The sequence below is a fragment of the Octopus bimaculoides genome, chromosome 28 (genome assembly GCF_046866305.1).
Source record: "Octopus bimaculoides isolate indiv1 chromosome 28, ASM4686630v1, whole genome shotgun sequence".
Classification (NCBI taxonomy): domain Eukaryota; kingdom Metazoa; phylum Mollusca; class Cephalopoda; order Octopoda; family Octopodidae; genus Octopus; species Octopus bimaculoides.
This window is the reverse complement of record NC_142955.1, coordinates 23,707,711-23,712,710: the sequence shown is the minus strand read 5'-3', so window position 1 is coordinate 23,712,710 and position 5,000 is coordinate 23,707,711. Positions and strand designations below refer to the sequence as shown.

At 35.8% G+C, this 5,000-nt stretch overlaps 1 protein-coding gene across 2 annotated transcripts in view; it reads right to left on the bottom strand.

Moving 5' to 3' along the window:
* The window catches only part of LOC128251176 (uncharacterized), a 74,945-nt gene that overhangs the window by 52,937 nt on the left and 17,008 nt on the right, over window positions 1–5,000 (bottom strand). For both annotated transcript variants that reach the window (XM_089343913.1, XM_089343915.1), the window contains one exon: window positions 4,434–4,497. The gene's annotated coding sequence lies outside the window, so the exon portion shown is untranslated. The remainder of the gene's footprint in view (window positions 1–4,433; window positions 4,498–5,000) is intronic.

The window sequence follows — 5,000 nt, the reverse complement described above, 5'->3', positions numbered from 1 at the left end:
CTACCACTGCCACAACCACCACCACAACCACCATAACCAACACCACCACCATAACCATCACCATCACCACCACTACCACTACCACCACCACCCACTGCAACCATTGCTACCCCCATGCTCCATCTACTGTCACTCTCTCTCTCTCTCTCTCTCTCTCTCTCTCTTTCTCTTATTCAATGGTCACATGGTCATCCCACCTGAATCTCAATATTCTACATAAGGCTTTAGGCTAAAAAAAACAAAACAAAAAAACTCAGAATGAAACATTGATATATAGATTCCGGATCAATGAGCATAAAGCAATATTGATCTTATTAAGAATAAATAAACTTTTTTACTTTGGGTCATGTCCGGAAACAGAATTAAATGAAAATCTTTATAGGGAAAAGTAGGGCAAGCAATACATAGCTAGATTTCTGTTGAAATAGGGGCAGGTTTGGCTGGTGATAAGAAAATTGCTTCCCAACCACACAGTTCCTGGTTCCTGGTTCAGTCCCACCGTGTGGCACCTTGGGCGAGTGTCTTCTACTCTAGCCTTGGGCTGACCAAAGCTCTGTGAGTGGATTTGGTAAATGGAAACTGAAAGAAGCCCATCATATATATATATATATACATATATATGTATATATATATATATATATATATATATATATATATATATATATTACAAATTAAAAGGGTAAAGGATTATCAATTTATTAATTTATTAATAAATCAACAATTAATAATTGCTATCTGTTGGAGTCTCAGCTTTTTTAGCTGCTATTTCTGAACTTCGGTATGTGGTGAAGCAAATGTTTGCTGATCCCTTAATTGTGTTTATATATATATATATATATATATATGTATATATATATATATGTATATATATATATATATGTGTGTGTGTGTGTGTCTGTGTCTGTGTTTGTCCCTGCCACCATCACTTGACAACCAATTTTGGAGTGTTTACTCTCCCATAACTTAGCTGTTCGGCAAAAGATACCAATAGAATAAGTACTAGGCTTACAAAGAATAAGTCCTGGGGTTGATTTCTTCAACTGAAAACCCTTAAAGGCGGTGCTCCAGCATGGCCACGGTCAAATGCCTGAAACAAGTAAAAGAATTAAAGAATAAATTCATTGCCTTTGTTTAAATTGATTTCTTATTTTCGCACAAGGCCAGCAATGTCGGGTGAGGAGTTAAGTTGATTACATTGACCCCAGTGCTCAACTGGTACTTAATTTATCGATCCTGAAAGAATGAAAGGCAAAGTAGACCTTGGCAGGATTTGAACTCAGAATGTAAGGACCGACAAATGCCGGTAAGCATTTTGCCTGGTGTGCTAACGATTCTGCCAGCTTGCTGTCTTATAGAAGCAAAAATAATTATAATAACGAGCACTCAGAGAGCGCAAACCTCCGCCAAGGCAACACCAACGTCCTCTCAACGATCAGCCAGAGATGGTTTTTAAAATGAGAACATCTGAAATAAACCCGACTGCTCTCACAAATTGGAATACTAAAAACGAACCCGACCACTCTCAAAAATTAAGTAAAAAAATAGGAAAAATAATCCAGAATCCTTGTCCAGTATTGGATCGATCCCAATTAGTTCGTGCCAGTCAGGAGGCCAAACATCCCTGAAAGTTTCATCCGAATCCATCCAGTGGTTCTTGAGATATCTTGTCTATGGACAAACAAACATCACTGAAAACAATATCTCTGCCTTCGCTAAGGCAGAGGTAATAAAGCTAAAGTAAAGACCAAGTAAATCGGGCGTATATTTAATTGGCACAATATGACCATCCCTAAGTATAAAAACATGTTTCAACACATGATTTCACATCAAGAATCTTGCAAAACAAATACGAAAACGTATACTCTTTTACTCATTTATTTGTTTCAGTCATTTGACTGTAGCCATGCTGGAGCACCGCCTTTTAGTCAAAGAAATATCATATATACTTGAGGAGACGGACATAAAATCAGATAAATTGACTGAATCTGAGGGGGGGGGTTCTGTTTTTATCTTGTATGTTGTATTTTTTACTGGTTTTAGTCATTAGATTGTGGCCATGCTGGGGCAACACCTTCAAGAATTTTTAGTCAAATGAATCGACCCCAGAACTTATTTTCTTTTTATGCCTGTATTTATTCTATCTGTCTCTTTAGCTGGACTGCTAAGTTATGGGGATGTAAACACACCAACACCAGTTATCAAGCAGTGGTGGGACACACACACACACACACACACACACACACACACACACATATATATGACAGGTTTACTTCCATTTCCGTCTACCAAATTCACTCACAAAGCTTTGACCAGCCCGAGGTTATAATAGAAGACACTTATACATGGTGCCATGTCGTGGGAGCGAACCCGGAACCATCGGGCTGGGAAGCAAACTTCTTACCACTCACGCCTGCACCTATATATATATATATATTTATTTTCATTAATTTCTTTATAAAAGTGATATAAAGTTGAAAAATATAACCTTGAGGTATGCCTGTATATTGTGTTTTTAACGTACAAGGTGCATGAAGAGGTTTTATCCCTTACAAAAGCCTCTTCCTCATGCCTCTCAATGGTGTATATTACATTAAGTATGATCCATAGATAGCTATTGTTTTCTGTCTTTCTTAGCTGCAAAGTCTATCAATTATTTGGTTGGACATTCCTGCCGATCGACACGTTGGCATACTTTCATTTAATATTTAGTTTCGGTCTTCTGTTTAGTCAAGTTTCACCTATTGTGCTCTTCTGATAACTCTTCATTCATCAGACGCTGCCAAAGGAGTGTACCACAAGACATGATGCAACAGGTATGGTTGCTTAGAGACCAGCAGTTTTGTTGCAGATTGGCAATAAGCCACGAAGTCTTTTTTTGTTCTTCTTCTTCTTCTTAACCAGGGATCAGCAAAGTTATCAGCATTAACCCCTGGGAGACTATGGAGTTATCGAAGGTGATTAATATTCTGGCAATGTCAGTAGAAATGGCAGATGCAAGGCTGTGTCACAAGAAGCTTGCTTCCCAACCACATGGTTCCTGGTTCAGTCCCACTGTGTGGCACGCTGGTCAAGTGTCTTCTACTATAGCCCTAGGCCAGCCAGGTCTTTGTGAGTGGATTTGGTATATGGAAACTGAAAGAAGCCTATCATATATGTGTGTGTGTATTTTTTTATTGTTTTATTTGTTTCAGTCATGTATCTGCAGTGATGCTGGAACACCATATGTATATATACACACATACATACATACATACATACATACATACATACATACATACATATATATATATATATATATATATATATATATATATATATATATGTATATGTACATATTACTCTTTTACTCTTTTACTTGTTTCAGTCTTTTGACTGTGGCCATGCTGGAGCACCGCCTTTTAGTCAAGCAAATCGACCCCAGAACTTATTCTTTAGAAGCCTAGTACTTATTCTATCGGTCTCTTTTGCCGAACCGCTAAGTTACGGGGACATAAACACACCAGCATCGGTTGTCAAGCGATGTTGGGGGGACAAACACACACATACAAACACACACACACACATACATATATATACATATATATACATATATACGACGGGCTTCTTTCAGTTTCCGTCTACCAAATCCACTCACAAGGCTTTGGTCGGCCCGAGGCTATAGTAGAAGACACTTGCCCAAGATGCCACGCAGTGGGACTGAACCCGGGACCATGTGGTTGGTAAGCAAGCTACTTATCACACAGCCACTCCTGCGCCTATATGTAATTTTCCCGTGTATATATGTATATATATATATATATATATATACATATATATATATATATATATATATATATACATATACATATATATATATATATATATACATATATATATATATATATATATATATATATATATATTTTCCTGAGACTTCATATTTTCATCCAAAATAGAGACGAACACCATCCCTCCATGTGACTGACTAGAAAAATTGTAAAGATATCAAGATATTTTTGTTAACATGAAACCAATGGTAGCCTTAATACAGAAATAAAGAAATTCTATACACCAATAGAGTGTTGAGCACTCGTTTTCATCATCTGACATTTATGTGTATATATATATATACATATATATATATATATATATATATATATATTGGTGGAGAACTTATTCAAAAGTTCGAACTTTTGAATAAGTTCTCCACCAATAATGGTGCTTTCATACTGATGGGGTTGGTAAAAATTATTAATTATTAATTGATTTATTAATTAATAAATTAATAATCCTTTACCCTTTTAATTTGTTATATATATATATATATATACAAAAAAAAAATACACATAGACAAATTAACATACATGGCCAACAAGTGTATGCAGATCAAGATAGCTATTAATGTTTTATCCTAAAAAGCTACTGCAATACACAATGTTTTAGATTCAACTTACCTCAGCAATCAAAGAATAGTGGTTCATCTTCTCAAAAAAGAGGAAAAGCATCCCTGAAACAGATCTGTCAAAAGAAAGAGGATTACCAGTTATTTTACTGTTTACTTAAGAGACTAGGAGAATGTTTTTCACATCATTAGCAATCTCTACACCAAAGGCTTTCAAATAAGTAACCATAGATTTATCTACATTATAAATTTCTCAGATATTATGAATAACACTGGATTCTACATAAATATATATTACTTAATTTATTACATGGTTGGCTTACATATATGCAAATCAGAATGGCTGTCAATGTTTTATCCTGAGAATCTACTGCAACATAAAGTGATTTACATTCAACTTCTCTGGGTAACCAAAGAATTTTAGTACATCTTCTCTGAAGAGTGGACAAGTATCTCTGAAAAAGGCCTGTAAAAATAAAAGAAGATTCTAAATAATTTTTCTGCTTATATAGAACAATAGGATAGGTGCAGGAGTGGCTGTGTGGTAAGTATCTTGCTTACCAACCACATGGTTCAGGGTTCAGTCCCACTGCGTGGCACCTTGGGCAAGTGTTTTCTA